Below are 17088 nucleotides of genomic sequence, written 5' to 3'. Positions count from 1 at the left end.
AAAGAAGTTGCCTGTGTCCAATGAACTGGCATTAATTTTCACTGGAGAGTTCTTTCAGTTACATGGGTTACCTAAAGTTATCATCTCGGACAGGGGTAGCCAGTTGGTGTCCAAGTTATGGGGAGCCTTTTGTGCACAGTTGGGAGTTCCGCTTTCCTTCTCTTCTGCATATCACCCACAGTCCAATGGGGCCGCAGAATGGGCCTACCAAGCCCTGAAGCAGTTCTTACATTGCTATATTTCTGACCACCATAACAACTGGTGGGACCTGTTACATTGTGTGGAGTTTGCTCACAATAGCACCATCAATGCCGCCTCCTGATTATCTCAGTTTATGGTGAACTATGAGTTCCAGCCATCTATGTTGCCTGATACATCTGTTCCGCAAGTCATTTCTGCGTTAGAGCAACATCTTCAGGAACTTTGTTCCACTTAGGTGCAGGTCCAAGAATCCTTGCAACACTCCAGAGAGAGGTACAATCCATGCTGACCACCGACGCCTACCTGCTACTAAGTTGGGGAGAGGGTAAGGTTAACCCAGTGGCCTACACATTAGATCTTCCTTCCAACGTTCGTATTTACAAGGTATTCCATGTTTCCTTACGTGTTATTGCTATACCACCTCAGTACCACGGCCTCGCCCGCTTTAGGTTGACAACCATGTGGAATATGAGATACAGTCTATTATTGACTCCCCTAGGTTTAGTGGACACATACGCTATCTAGTTCACAGAGGGGTTACGGTCCAGGGGAAAGCTCTTGGATCTAATCTTCGGACGTGCTCCTGCCCTGTTCCAGGCTTTCCATATATGTTTTCCCCTCAAGTCTTGTGCTCCCCCAAGGGGGAGGGATTGTTGGAGAAGAGGGTACTGTCAGGGCTGGGCTCCTGATAGTTAGCGAGCTGCTCTTTTCTTTCAGTGTTTAGAAGCTGCTTAGCTGTCAGGTAACTACCAGCCGCTTGTTACCACAATGACTCACCTGGTTACTATTTTCTGCCTCATTAGTCCAGCCTTCAGCCAGCCCATTTTTTGCTTTTGAAGCAGCTGAGCTCATTTCCTCCTTGCCCTTGCTTGGTCTATGATCTCCAGTGTGTTCCTGTGTATTACTTACATAGTTACATAGTAGGTGAGGTTGAATAAAGACAATAGTCCATCCAGTTCAACCTGTGTAGGTGTGTGTGGCTGTATCTCACATAGCCCTGATCCTTGATCCCTGATGTCCTGATCCTTGAGATGTACGTCTAAGAGTCTTTTGAAAGGCACCATACTTCCCGCAGAAACCACCTCTTGTGGTAGAGAATTCTACAATCTTGTAGCCCTAACAGTAAAGAACCCCCCACGTTGCCTGAGGTTAAAACGCTTCTCCTCTAATCGCATTGTATGCCCTCGAGTACTCATGCAATCCCTTCGACTGAATAGCTGTTTTTCTATGCCGAGTTCCCCATTGCGATATTTATAAATTGCTATCATGTCCCCCCTCAGGCGTCTCTTCTCCAGGTAGAATAAATCAAGCGAATGCAGACGCTCTTCATAATAAAAGGTCCTTGCCCTGGCTGACTTCTCTTCTTATTCCTGTTCCTGATTTTTGCTTCTGACTATGCTGACTTCTGGTTTCTTGACCCCGGCTCCTCCGATTACCTGCTCTGGCATCCAAATCCCGGCTTCTGTTTTTGACTACGTTCCTGAACTGTTATTTTTTTTTTCTATTTCATTAAAGGTGTGATTTTTTTTTTTTAACTGTACTTTCTGTCTTCGCCTGGTTTATGATCCCCAACAGTGTGTGTGTGTTTCCTACAGATGACTCCAGTAATGGGAACCCACCAGAGAGATGTCCCCGTCCTCTCCATTCCCAGGATTCCACACAGGAAGGTCACACCATCCCTCACTATTACAAGGTTGGTGGGATGGAGTATCTAGAACATGGACTTGTGGAGGGGATGTGTGTGTTTTTTATGTAAGCTTATATCTTCCAGATGATATTCTCTCTCTCATTTTCTTGGTTTAGAGTGGAGATCCAATCGATATAGAATTTGAGGTTAAAGCAGAAGAAGAAGAGACGTATGTGAGGGATGATCAGCAGTCTATGGAGGAGGATGGAATAACGGGGACATTTATAGAGGAGGACACTCCTACAGAGATCAGCACAGGTGGGTCATTAACACTAAATCCATTATTCAACCCATACTGCTCACTGGTTGGTCCAGAGTAGGGGGGGGGGGGGGACTGGGTGATATCAGCCTGTAATATCCTGGTCACTTTCCTGAGCTGTGTTCCCCGTCCTGTATTTCTCTCGGATAATCTTCCTTCTCTGTGCTGCAGACACAATTTATGTCTCTAGACTGGATTTATGGAGATTCTGGGGTTCAGCTGGCAGTAAAATGTTGATGTTCACCATAGACGTTGCTCAGCCTAGACCCCTGGGGTATGTACCTTGGGTCTTCTGCCCCATGTCCAGGTCTAGCAAGATCTCTGACAGAAGAATTCTCCCGGGGTTACTTGCTCTGTTATTTGCTGGCTGTGCCGGGTGGAGGGATATGTCTGTATAGTCTCACACCCAAGTCACTGAGTTCCTTTCATTTTTATTGAGCCGTGTATATTCTATCTATACAATGCACACACTGTTACACACAAACACACAAAAACTTGAAGAAAAGACATGAAAAGACACGCACACTGGTGAACAGTCACAAACAGTTTTACAATCCACAGTAAACATGAATGAGCCACAAATCCACCCTTCTCGTGTCACGGAGAATAAGCTGACAGTGCCCCACCCTGCAATTCCAGGTGTACTCTCACCTCTTCAGATGGACCCCATTGCTCCATACCAAGAGGACACACCCAGCATGAAATCACACACCTTCAGGTACATGTAGGCGGAGCCTCCTCTTTAGGTAGCCAGCTCCTGCTACTAGAGATAAAGAGACTCCATAGTGCTCACTGTTATATTTATTACATGGATAAGAAAAGCACTCACAAGGTTAAAAAAGCAATCCAGCATTGAATACACACAATCACTGCAGATTCCCCAAGCATCAGTCTCAGTGTAACTTGATGGCACTCCGCCTAACGTGATGATGTCCTCAAACCACTCACATCTGATGCTTTTCATCCTGATTGGACTTCCCCAGAGATATATATGGTCTTCAGGATCAGTCCAGTCTTCATCTTGGTTGTTCTCCCCCCATCCTCACTCTCTGACCTCTGGTGGGGCTCAGCCCCGCTATTATTCATGACTAAATCATGGACTAAATACCGAAGTGCGGGACTTCTTGTGTAGGAAGATGGCAATGAGTGATAGAGGGGGAGGGGACACTCGTCCTATAATCCCCTCATCACTGTCACTCCTATAAAAGACAGTTCTCGTTGTTTCCTCTCTGACTAAGGTCCATGAATAAAGAAATGAACTGGTAGGAGATCAGAGGACCCATTTACTAGTTACCTTGAGGGGGGGAATTGTAAGATCCTCAGAGACAAAGCTGCCTGATGTGGGCGGAGTCCTGGTTTAGGGGAACCAATCTGCTGATGTCTAGTAATAATCTTTGTATTTCTATTTTAGTAGATGGACGTGAGATGAGGAAAACCTCAGAGGATTGTCTCACTTTGTCTCCAGACTGTAAAGTAGAAGATGAGGACATCACACAGTATAGTCCAGGAGAAAACCCGGCTACCTCAAATGTCCATCCGGGACCACACAGTGTAGATGGACCATCGTATTCCTCTTATCCTGAGGAACCTCAGACTGTGAGGGACAGTGCCGGACCATCGTATTCCTCTTATCCTGAGGAACCTCAGACTGTGAGGGACAGTGCCGGACCATCGTATTCCTCTTATCCTGAGGAACCTCAGAGTGTAAGGGACAGTGCCATACTTACAACAGATAAGAGGTTCTGCTGTTCTGAGTGCGGGAAGAGTTTCCGTTTTAAAGGCAATCTTAATGTGCATAAAAGAACTCACACCGGTGAGAAGCCGTATTCCTGTCCTGAGTGCGGGAAATGTTTTGCAGAGATGTCCGCTCTTTCTACACATCAGAGATTGCACACGGGGGAAAAGCCATGTCCCTGTCCTGTGTGCGGGAAATGTTTTTTATACAAGTCTGCTCTTTCCAAACATCAGAGATTGCACTCTGGTGAGAAGCCGTATTCCTGTCCTGAGTGCGGGAAATGTTTTGCACATAAGTCCTATCTTTCCACACATCAGAGATTTCACACCGGTGAGAAGCCGTATTCCTGTCCTGAGTGTGGGAAATGTTTTTCAGTGAAGTCCCATCTTTCCACACATCAGAAATTTCACACAGGTGAGAAGCCGTATTCCTGTCCTGAGTGCGGGAAAAGTTTTGCACGGAAGTCCCATCTTTACACACATCAGAGAACGCACACTGGTGAGAAGCCGTATTCCTGTCCTGAGTGCGGGAAATGTTTTGCAGTGAAGTCCTATCTTTCCACACATCAGAGATCGCACACTGGTGAGAAGCCGTATTCCTGTCCTGAGTGCGGGAAATGTTTTGCAGATAAGTCCGCTCTTTCCACACATCAGAGATCTCACACTGGTGAGAAGCCTTATTCCTGTCCTGAGTGCGGGAAATGTTTTTCATGCAAGTACTATCTTTGCACACATCAGAAAATTCACACGGGTGAGAAGCCGTATTCCTGTCCTGAGTGTGGGAAATGTTTTCCATGCAAGTCCGCTCTTTCCGCACATAAGAAATTACACACAGGTAAGAAGCCGTATTCCTGTCCTGAGTGCGGGAAATGTTTTGCACAGAAGTCCCATCTTTCCACACATCAGAGATTGCACACTGGTGAGAAGCCGTATTCCTGTCCTGAGTGTGGGAAATGTTTTCCATGCAAGTCCGCTCTTTCCGCACATAAGAAATTTCACACTGGTGAGAAGCCGTATTCCTGTCCTGAGTGCGGGAAATGTTTTTCACGGAAGTCCCATCTTTCCACACATCAGAGATTGCACACTGGTGAGAAGCCGTATTCCTGTCCTTTGTGCGGGAAATGTTTTTCAGATAAGTCCAATCTTTCCTCACATCAGAGATCTCACAGGGGGGAGAAGCCGTATTCCTGTCCTGAGTGAGGGAACTGTTCCTCACTGAAGTCCTGTCTTCCTGTACATCAGGGGTACCACACAACCCTGGAGGTGTATTAGTGCCTTGAGTGCGGGAAATGTCTTCTATATGAATGTTGGTGGACATGTGGGGAAGAAGCACACCCTGATATACACCTCAGATATTCTCCATGGCTGATCTTCATCATGTAAGAAACACTTCATAAGGAGATCAGAGATCACCAAAGACATGGATGAAGCGTTGTCCCGTGTTGGCCATTGATAACAGGAGAAAAATAAAAATGGAGTCCTTACCTTTCATTGGCTGAGTACATTTTGTGCGGGAAGATTTCACAAACACTTACAGATCTGGTTGTTATAAATGTGTTGATGAAATGTGACCAACATTCCCCCAGTCATGGTGAATTGGGATTTCCTATAATGGTCAGTTCCATCTAGTGGCCATAATGTGCTTTCCTGACAGATGTCCATGGCATACGTTTGGGTAGCCCCGCCCTCGTTCCTCCCCCATAAGACCACCACCCCCATAAATGTTCAGGATAAGCCAATGGCTGCATTCCTTTTTTGTCCTCATCACTTATAGGACCATTTTTGTATGAAGTTTTCCTACCTATTGGAAGTATTGGTGGGCGGGTCTGGTGCTGGGCAGCTGTGCGGGATGTCAGGAGCTTCCTTTGGTATCCAGAAGTCTTCCAGGATGTCCCGAGTGGTCATTGAGTCCCCAGCTATCAGCGGGGTGGTGTTATGGCACACATATGTAGAGGATCCATGCCTGGAGAGTGGGCCCTGCCATCGGCTGCCATTTGCATTGGCTATGAGCCCAGCTGTTAGTGGGTGGCCATTAAGTGTTAGACACGTAAAATTTGTTTCGGTGCGAAGACAAGTTCCGACAAATTTTTGGTTATTCCTAGATTCGGAGGTATCCAAATCTCCAAACGAAATCCTAATGAATTTAGTTGAAATCTGTTAAAATTTGTTTTGTTTATTCATTTTCTAACGAATTCCAACTTTTCAGAACGATTCGAATTCGGATCAGTCAAAAAAATGATCGACCGATGCAAATTCTGTGTGAAGAAATAGCTGGTTGTTAAGCAGCAAGCCGGGAAGCCGGCCGCCCGCATCCTTACCAACCATGACTCATCAGCTGTCAGCGGGCTTCCCCACTGACAGATGAAAGTAAAGAAAAGAATGCCGGCAATAGAAAAAAACAGCGTGCTCCCCCTCCCCCCCAGTCCATACCAGGCCCGTCGAGGGCCAAAATGACCAGACCCTTTATCCCAGCATGCAGCCCGGCAGGTCAGGAAAGTGGGAGGAATGAGTGAGGGCCCCCCCTCCTTAACAATACCAGGCCACATGTCCTCCAACATAGGTGGGTGGGTGCTTTGGGGAAGCTCTGCCCCCACCCCCCCCCCCATCCTAAAGCACCTTGTCCCCATGTTGATGGAGACAAGGGCCTCTACCCCACAACCGTGGCCTGTGGTTGTGTGGGTCTGCAGGCAGGGGACTTGTCGTAATCTGAAAGCCCCTTTTACCAAGGGGACCCCCAGATCCTGCCCCCTCCATGTGAATGAGTATCTGGAACATATTACCCGTACCTATTCACCAAAAAAGTGTGAAAAAGTCATAAAAACACACAATTTTTGAAAAATCCTTTATTAAAAAATACTGCAGGCTCCTCCTCCATTTGACATTTCATACATAGGTAAGGGGCGGTAAGTATATCCAAGAGATATACCTAACCTACAGGTAGGCTGAAACCTACATTATTAAAGATAAGAGTACACTAACTATGAGTCATAAACAAGATGGGCTTTGATCATATACCTAGGTGACCCCTATAGAGAGAGACACCCACATATTATGGGAGTATAAACTCCATCCGGTGTATACCAACCTGCTATCCTCATAAGGTGATTATCCTTCCTCCTTTCTGTATGAATAGATATGGAATAGAGAATGTAATTACTCCTCACACTACTACACATATATATTTTATCTTGTACCTAGGATCATCAGGACCGATACCTATATATACAACACATTTTGGTCCAATTTTCCCCCCTGTGTCTGCCCCAGGTCAGGTTAATTTGTTGGGGATTGGAAGGAAGGCCGTGTGCTATTAAGCCATGTTTGTATTTATTATGAAGTACATAAATACAGATTATGTTCTATGTGTATGAAACACTAATATCGAGTCTGTTTATAAGAGAAAACTGTCTGTACATCTTCATAGTCCTGAAGAAGCCTTGTGCGAAACGCGTAGACCAGTGAACAGAGGAAATATCTATACCTAGACTAACCTTATGATATATACCAACTTATCCTTATACATGTATGATGTACATGAGTGAAATTAGTAGGAGACATTGATCTCCTGTGTACGAGCTGAGCTCAGTTTGGGGCCAGTTTCCTCATTTTATTGAGATCTGGTTTTAGATAAATCAATAAATGTTATTTTAGGATAAATCCATGTAGTTGTTATCTGTCTCATGCTGTGCCCTTAAAGTCCACACATATGACAGTGGTTCCTTGTGATCATCTGTAGTTTCACATTTTTTTGGATAAGAGAAGGGATTTAGTAGGATACTCCAAATAACTGTTCACAGGTGAGGACAACTCTCTCAATAGAACTGTATCGCAGATCATCTGCAGGACCATATAGCACCTGTATGGGATGAACAAGTCCCTTTGTAGCTGAAGGAACCCAGTGAACCTTGCCTCTTCAAGACGCTAGCCAGTGTCTCCTTTAGCTAGCACCCAGTAACTGACTATCACCCAGAGGAGGATCTAACAGCACAAGTCCCAAGGATCCCCTGTGGGGGGGGTCTATACTTACAAGGCTCTTGGAGCACACACACCAGTCTTCCTCAGTAGTAACAGACAGGATCCGCAGACATCCTCCCTCAGTCAGCCCTCATAAGAACCAATGGGGTTACAACTTCAATGTTTTAGGCCCTCAGGTCGCCCACCCGAGGCTGCCTGGCAGCCTCTGCGAGGGAGAGGCAACATCCCCATCCCCACTTAGACCTCTCTCCCTAGAGGTAGACTGGATTGGACTACGAGCCCATGTGCTCTACAGATATAAATGCAGGTACCCAGCATGCCTTGGAGCACATCCCCTTCTAATTGGCCAGGGCTGTACAGACATCCATGATCTCATCTGCCAGGCTTCCATCCACCTGTCCAATATACTCCATGGCTATTGGATCAGTATGAATCATCAAGACAGCATGGGCTGTGTCCCAGTTAGGCAGAGAAAACAAAAACTATATCCACTCATTCTAGCACCTACCTAGGAGGGCTCTACATCTGTATGGCAGGGTCTGTTTGATTATTCACCTGCTGGGACGGTGCTCTGATGTGAGAAGCTGCAGTGTCAGTATTCCTTTAGCAGTAATTAACCCCTTACGGGTTTTTCTCACCCAGCAATCAAACAACTGTTACACTGTCTTTTTTGACAGCTTAGGAGACTTTAGCAGCCATAGTTTGAATTGCGATTTTTTTTTTTAAATAAATTACTACATAGCTAGAGTAGCAATTATATATATATATATGGTATAATATGTTTTTTCCTTAATAATATAGAGTTCTCCTTTGCACCGTCTCTGTTTATCATGGATTTATTTCTTACTGTGACAGGTCCTTGTGCCGCTGCAGCCTAATCCCTCTGTGGCTGCTCTATGCAGGTTATAGCTGGAGGGGGGCAGCGTCTTCCTTACTGATACTGTTCCTGGATTGTCAGCCCTTCTGCAGGCCTCATAAATCTGGTGTATGGGAAGCTGACTAATGGACACTTTCTAATAAGCCTCTCCAGATCTGCATGTACAAGGAGTCTCAACTCTGACCATGTCAAGCTTTTTGGTCAACTGACCAATTTAACCCTCTTCAAACAATTCCTAATAGGAAGATGAGGATGGTCTATAAGCAGGTTTTTGTACCTCCCTTCCTGCAGAGGTACCTGCAATGCAAGTATTTTTAGCACTTCCAAAGGAGTGCGTTGCCTTTTTCCTTATGATGTTTAATCTAGAAGCTCATGCTAGAAGAGAGGTGCAAATTTAACAGAAGGACAGAGCAGCAGAATGTCTTAGTGGTCATCACCTTGCAGCACTGGGTTGCTCAGTTCAAACCCCAACCAGAACACTTCTACCTGTACTGCAGGATGTCAGATTAGGCACTTGTGAAGAGGAAGAGGTTTTCCAGCATAATGAGTCACCTATTTGGTTGACGTGGCCTTCATGAGCTTAGCCATATACTTTGTACATGGAGTTGCCATTGGGGGATGCTGTGTCCTTCAGGGGTATACTCATTAATGATGATTAGGTGGGTCCTGGGGGGTTTAGGGTCTTCTGGTGGTAACTTTATGTATTGGACTTATCCCTAAGGGGTATATCTGTCTGCAGTTGTAGCCTGTGAACCTGCCTTAACCCTTGCCTCTCTTCCAATGCAATGAAAGTTGGGGTGAAGAATATTGATTCTAAAGAATAATTCTACAAGTTGGACAATCTTGTCTGCTTCATTTGATAGCAATGAGCTGCATTTAGTCCGGCCTCCTGCTTTAGAGTAAATGTCTGCCGAATGAAAGAAAACTGCAGTTCTAGAGTCAGTGTTTTTTTTGTTTTTTCTTTTATTAAATGTTTTATTAGTTTTTCCTAAAAAGAATAACAAACAAGCATTACAGGTTCAGCAAACAATTAACAGGTGCATGGCCATACAATGATAAAGATTTTGTGTTCAAGGGAGCAAATATAAACCAAAACGGGAACACTCGGGCATCCCTTGCCTGAAACTTGCATCATCAAACGTAATTAGGTGAGAGCCTGATCATGCCTGGTTCTGCCCCCCGAAGAGACGCACTTCAACACACCACGATAATAAACAACAGGTGTACCAGTGGCGGCCCGTGCATACCCCCTAAAAAAAAAAGAAAAAAAAAATAGAAAAAAAAATGACAAAAAGAACAAATAAAGTTTTGAAAAAAAAAAAAATCGTGTTAGCAGGCCTATGCGCTGGGACTGGTGGCTATGGGGGGGTTTACGACCCAGAAGAGGTGCCGATTGGCTGCCTTCTGGGGGCGTAACCTGGGCGCAGGAAAAAGCGCTGAGCCACCCCCACCTTCGTGATATCCTGGCTGTGATTGGTCCAGTCTCCAGCCTGGACCAATCATCATCCAGGACATCGCTGACTCGCAATGGGGGCGGTGCCGGTGCGTGCGTCCAATCTTCCCGCCGCCCGGACCAGAAGACTGAAGAGGAGGACGTCCACAGCGCTGCTCGTCTCGGTTCCCTGAATCCCGCCATCCCGCCGCCGTCAGAAGGTAAGTGATTGAAGCCGACCTGTGCCCTCACCTGTGCCATGCCTGTACCATCACCTGTGCCATCACCTGTGCCATGCCTATACCATCACCTGTGCCATGCCTATACCATCACCTGTGCCATCACCTGTGCCATGCCTATACCATCACCTGTGCCATGCCTATACCATCACCTGTGCCATACCTGTGCCATCACCTGTGCCATGCCTATGCCATCACCTGTGCCATGCCTATACCATCACCTGTGCCATGTCTGTGCCATGCCTATACCATCACCTGTGCCATGCCTATGCCATCACCTGTGCCATGCCTATACCATCACCTGTGCCATGCCTATACCATCACCTGTGCCATGCCTGTACCATCACCTGTGCCATGCCTGTACCATCACCTGTGCCATGCCTATACCATCACCTGAGCCATGCCTATACCATCACCTGTACCATGCATATACCATCACCTGTGCCATGTCTATACCATCACCTGTGCCATTCCTATACCATCACCTGTGCCATGTCTGTACCATCACCTGTGCCATGCCTATACCATCACCTGTGCCATGCCTGTACCATCACCTGTGCCATGCCTGTACCATCACCTGTGCCATGCCTATACCATCACATGTGCCATGCCTATACCATCACCTGTGCCATGCCTGTACCATGACCTCAAAGTCATGCAATTTTTTTGCCGCGAAGCAATACCTATTACATTTTTCTTTTTGCGCCCCCCAAAAAATTTTGAGCACCAGCCGCCACTGAGGTGTACAGTATGCAGGCGGAAAGATACTCTCCCACAGGGAGGACAAAAGTAAAATGAAAAAGCAGTAAAGCTAAAAGCAGAGCTTGTGAAAAAAGGGGAAAAGTAGAGGAAAAGGGAAGAGGGGCCAGGGCGAGGCTGCCGGGGCAGAACCTCAAAGAATTGCCATAAGGCACAATATGATCAGCCGGGTTCTTGCAGATAGGCGTCAGTGCCAGAATAATATTACCATGGTCTCCACAGATCCCTAGTGGTTTCTTCAGTATTTTTAATGGTGGCCGTCAGATGCTCAATTCGTTGGATTTCATTAATTTTAGAAAACCGCAGGGAACGCATGGGAGGTTGAGTCTGCCGCCACATAGCGGAAATACAAGCTTTTGCAGCGTTGAGAAGCTGAATAGTCAAAGATTTTTTATACTTCCGCACAGAGCACCTCATCAAATGCAATAAACAAAGCGCAGGGTCATCTCTCACCTCGACCGAAGTCAGCTGCCTGGCCACTGACGCGACTTCGTCCCAAAAGCCCCTAAGTAGGGGACAAGTCCAAAAGATGTGTATCATCATTCCCCCCTCGGCGCCGCATCTCCAGCAAGCATCCATCTTATGAAGCACAGATGGAACTCTGTACCATCTTGTCAGGATCTTATATCACACTTCCTGGTATTTATTTGCCATGGAGGTCTTGTGGATCATTCTCAATATTTTATCAGCCTGTGCAGTGGAAAACGAGATACCCAAGTCACGCTCCCATCAATGGAAGAAGGGCAAATGAAGACCCTCCATCGCGTCAGAGAGAAGAGTGTACATAAAAGACAGGGAGTGTCTAGAAGGGTCACCCCTCTTGCACAAGGTTTCGAACGGCCAAGGGGCGAACCCCTGCCAGTGGAGAGAAAGGAGGAAGGCGAATCTGATTCACGCTGAGGGAGTCGAGGGTATCCGGAGACCCGCAAGAGATCTCAATGGGAGATGGGACATCACCCCCCGACCAGACATCTCCGAGGCGCATCCTACCAGACCAGGCTAAACTCCGCACACGGGCACTCGTACAGCCCTGGGGGAACTCGGGGTTGTCCAAGATAGGCAATAAGGGGGAGGGCGAGGAGGCCACCCTTGGGTATGGCCCTACCGTTCTGGCCTCCCGAAGAGTAGTACCAATAACCGGGTGACCTGCAAATGGGTCAATAATTGGCAGAGGGGGACCATGGGCATAGAGGCAGCACCTAACCCATCACCTCACGTTCGAGATTCACCCACTGCTTGTCCTCCGCGTGACAGGGCCAATCGAGGATCCGCACCAGATGGGACGCCCTAAATTACCGTAGGGGGTCCGGCAACCCCATCTCTCCCTTGATCTTAGGAAGAGAGAGTGTCGAAAGCTTGATTCTGGGAGACCTAGAGGCCCACACAAAAGATCTAAATGCTTCCCTGACCTGCTTGAAGAAAGAGAGAGGAATTCCGATCGGAAGAGCCTGGATTACATAAAGTAAACGAAGCAGGACATTCATCTTGAGCAAACGAGGAGAGTGTCAATGACTGCCAAGCACGAAGGTCTGCCTTAATTACCCCTAGCAATGGTGGGAAATTGAACCAGAAGAGGTCGAGGGAATCCGCTGTAACATGCACCCCTAGATATATAAGGGAGCTAGACATCCACTGTAGAGGAAAGGAAATCTGTAACATACCTACGGCCGCATCTGGGACTGAGATGTTGAGAGAGACGCAGACTTTGCAAGGTTGATTTTGTAGTTAGAGAGGCGACCATAATGGTCCAGGGCCTGGAGTATGGCAGGCAACGACGAGGTCAGATTGGAAATGAAGAAGATTAGATGATCCGCATAGGTGGCAACTTTATGATGACTCCCGGCTCTCTGCAGCCCCGTTATGTCCTGATTAGCATGGATCAAACACAAAAAAAGGCTCCAAGGTGAGAACAAAGATGAGGGCTGACAACGGACATCCCTATCGAGTGCCGTTGGAAATAGGGAAAAAATCGGACTGCCAGTCGTTAACCCTCACCGTGGAGGACGGAGAAGAATATGGGGCCAGAATCCAATGAATCATCTGAGGTCCAAGACCAATATGCGACAGGGTGGCCCGGATAAAGTCCCAGGCCACCCTTTCGAAAGCCTTCTCTGAATCTGTGGACAATAGCACCAGTGGCAGGCGGGGGAGGTCTGGGCGGCAGAGATTAAATCGATCACCCGTGTCGTATTGGCTCTAGCCTCCCAGGATGGAATAAAGCCTACCTGATCGTAGTGGACTGATTGGGGGATAAGGGGCAGGAGTCGATTGATGTTTAAATTTGTGAGAGGAAGGTGCGCTTTCTCTGACCCTGATGGGCACGAGCCAACATTGTCCCCGGCCTGTCTGAGAATTCATAGAAATGTCATCTGGCCCAAGCCATGCCCCCCATCACTTTCTGAAAGAGTATGTTGTTCAATTCCTCCCTAGCTCAAGTCAGGGGGGCAGATGTTCGGACGCAATGGAATGCTTGTGTTTCATGCTCAGCTCCTCAATACAGGTTAACAAGGCCTCAATCATCCCCTCCCTCTCCCTCTTCCGTCGCGATCTGGCTCTAAATAGAGCCCCCCGTATCACACATTTGTGAGCCCCCCAAACAATCGGGGGTGAAAGAGATATGTCTAAATTTTCGGTAAAATAGTTAGATAGAACCTCGTCCAGTTCATTCCGTATATCAGGAAGCTACAGGAATGACTCATTAAGACGCCAAGTGAGCGGTCTACCGGGTCTAGAGTCCCAGTTGATCAGGATGTGTATGGGAGCATGATCTGAAAAGGAGAAGGATCCAATTTGGGCAGAGGTGACCAAGGGGAGATCATTTTGGGGGACCAGGAAGAAGTCGATCCTTGTGTAAACATTATGCATCGCAGAATAATAGGTGTAGTCTCGCTCACCTGGGTCCATCACGCGCCAGGGGTCCACAAGGTCGAGGAGGGAAAGTTCCTTTTTCAGCCTGCGTAATAACGCATATGCCAGGTGAGAGGACCCGCGGGAAGTATCAAGGAGTGGTTCAGGGACAAAGTTAAAGTGCCCGCCCATGACAAGGAATCCCTCACGAAAGCCCAGCACAGCTGGAGTCAAACGCTGCAAAAAAGACAAGTGGTCAGTATTAGGCAAGTACACATTTAACAAAGTGACGGTCAATTGGCCCACCTTCCCCTTCACCAAAAGATATCTGCCGAGGGGTCATCCTGCGCAGCTATGAAAGACCAGGGTATACATTTAGAAATGACTATACTCACCCCTTTTGATTTTGAAATTGGAGAAGGGAGCATGATACACCCAGGGGAAATCCTGATTATAGAGCCTGGGAATAGAGTCTATGCGAAAATAGGTCTCCTGTAGAAACGCAAAGTGAGAGCGGCTATGGCGTAAATCGGATAGCAACCGGGCGCGTTTCTCCGGAGTGGACAGCCCCCTCACATTCAGTGAGGTCAATGTATAACCTACGGGTCCCTGGTGCTCGCAGAGAGGCATGACAGCCGAAGCAACCCCACCCCACGCCCAGGGGAAAGGGAAGGAAATGGAAGAGAAAGAGGAAGAAAGCAAAAAGGGGACAAAAAAAAGAACAGGCGGGGGAAAAAGAAGAGGAGAAGGAGCAGGAGAGAAAATGGAGGGGGTAGGCACAGCAAGAAGAAAAAGAAAAGGGGAGGAAGATGGTAGGGAACAAAAGAGTGGCAAAAGACTACCAGGCCAGGACCCAGGAGCTGGGAAAGTAAGTAATAAAAGGACTCAGGAAGAAAAAGAGAATGTGAAAGAGAAGACCACCGACAAACAAAGACAATATGTCGGGATAATATCTAAATTTGGTCAAAATAAACCTAGCGCAACCAGGCGCTACCTAATATGGGGAAATGGAGTTTGACTCTGTGAGAGTGACAGGAGGCGTGTCCTGCGGTCTCCAGCCACAAAACTAACATCCCACAGACTGGAACCTCGAGGTACTAAGCCGCCATGAACTAGTAGGCGAATATATGAAATAGCAACAAACGCCAGCAAAAGACAAGAAACATACTAAAGACAATAACTACATTAACCACTACCGCCCACCCCCAACCCCCCTGCCCCAGAGCAACCCTTCAAGAGAACCATGGGGACAAAAAAAATAAACCCGCACATCAAATAAAAGGGGAGAGTGACATTATTAACCTCATGTGAATAAAAGTAAATAATTAATATTGTTTAAATAACATATGCTAAAAAAATGTTTTTAAAGGTGTATAAGTGACATTGTGAACAACTATGTGATGCACAAAAAATAAAATAAAAATTTCAATCCATAAAAATCCTCCTTTAAAACGCTATGAAAGTGAAAAGTGCCTAAAAAGTGATAAGTACTGTGAACCATTACACAAAAATGTGTTTTATAGTGAAATGCCCCAAACATAAATACGTGAAAAAATACTGTGAGTAAAACACCTAAAAACAAAAAAACAAAAAGGTGGGGAAGGGGGGGGGGGAGCAAGTGCAGCAGAAAAATGTTAAAAACCAAACCCAAAACGGGAATTCAGGGAGCGTCCAGGGGCTGTGGTAGGGTTCGTGAGAGGCAGGGATATCTGCTGAACCCCGTTGCATCACAGATCTGGACCGCCGTCTTCGCTGATGTTGGGACCTCGGAAAGGCCTGACCGGGGGTGTCTTGATTCCAGGAATTGGGCAACCAGTCAGCAATAGACACTGCAGGGGTATCCAAGAAGGAGAAAAGATCCGATAGTTGCTCCGGCCAGCGGAGAGCAAAAGAGTGACCACCTCTGAGTACAATAAGATGAAACGGCTGACCCCAGGTGGCCCCTACATTGGGTATAATCTCCAGTAAGGGTTTCAACAAGGCCCTCATCCTCAGTGTCAGACGGGAGAGGTCTGGAAAAAGGCACACCGTGGCTCCATCGATGTCCAGTGGTCCCTTAGACCAGGCCCTCCGCATAATTTCTTCTTTAAGAGAGTAAAAATGAACTCGAGCTAATACATCCCTTGGTTGATCAGAGTCAAAACTGTGGGGGCCTCGGACCCTATGAACCTGGTCAATTTCAATGGCCTCAGTAGGAGGCCTATCCAGGTGCTCGGAGGTGGGTAGAGGGTGGAACAAAGGAATGGTACTGGGAGGTGGGTAGAGGGTGGAACCTAAGAATGGTGCTCTGAGGTGGAACCAAGGAATGGTGCTCAAAGGTAGGTAGGAGGTGGAACCAAGAAATGGTGCTCGGAGGTGGGTAGAGGGTGGAACCAAGGAATGGTGCTCGGAGGTGGAACCAAGGAATGGTGCTTGGAGGTGGGTAGGGGGGTTGAACCAAGGAATGGTGCTCGGAAGTGGGTAGGGGGGTTGAACCAAGGAATGATGCTCAGAGGTGGGTAGAGGGAGAGAAAGGGGGAGTTTCTGTACCTATTCTCTGAGAAAACAAGCCCTGATAATGAGCCACCTATTTGCTTGTTGTGGTCTTCATGAGCTTAGCCATATGAGTTGTCATTGGAGCATGTGTGAGGAAATAAACACCAAACTGTTAATCTGAGGGGGGGATGAGCGTGTGATGGTATTAGGCAGTAATATACTCCCCCCCTTGGTGGGAGTGGAGATGACCCCATCTATAAGAATATACAGTTAGAGTTGAGCGGACACCTGGATGTCCGTGTTCGGCGGGTTCGGCCGAACTTTAAAAAAAAGTCCGGGTCCGTGTCCCGGACTTGTGCCGAACTTTTCCCGGACACTGAACCCCATTGAAGTCAATGGGGACCCGAACTTTCAGGCACTAAAATGGCTCTAAAACACCAATGGAAAGGGCTAGAGTGCTGCAAATGGCAGCACAACTTAATTAAGAGCATGGCAAGTGCTCTGCAAACAAATGTGGATAGGGAAATAACTTAAAACAACAAAAAAAAAAGAAAAATAAAACAATGTTCTTCATCTCTGAAGGACGAGGCCCATATGGAGTAG

The 17088-nt window shown here is 47.0% G+C and overlaps 1 protein-coding gene across 1 annotated transcript in view; it reads left to right on the top strand.

Moving 5' to 3' along the window:
* The window catches only part of LOC309564465 (uncharacterized protein), a gene marked incomplete at both ends in the record, with an annotated part of 1172539 nt that overhangs the window by 43884 nt on the left and 1111567 nt on the right, over positions 1-17088 (top strand).

This window comes from Pelophylax lessonae, assembly GCF_965119305.1.
Source record: "Pelophylax lessonae genome assembly, chromosome: 9".
NCBI lineage: Eukaryota > Metazoa > Chordata > Amphibia > Anura > Ranidae > Pelophylax > Pelophylax lessonae.
This window is presented reverse-complemented; position numbering and strand designations above follow the sequence as displayed.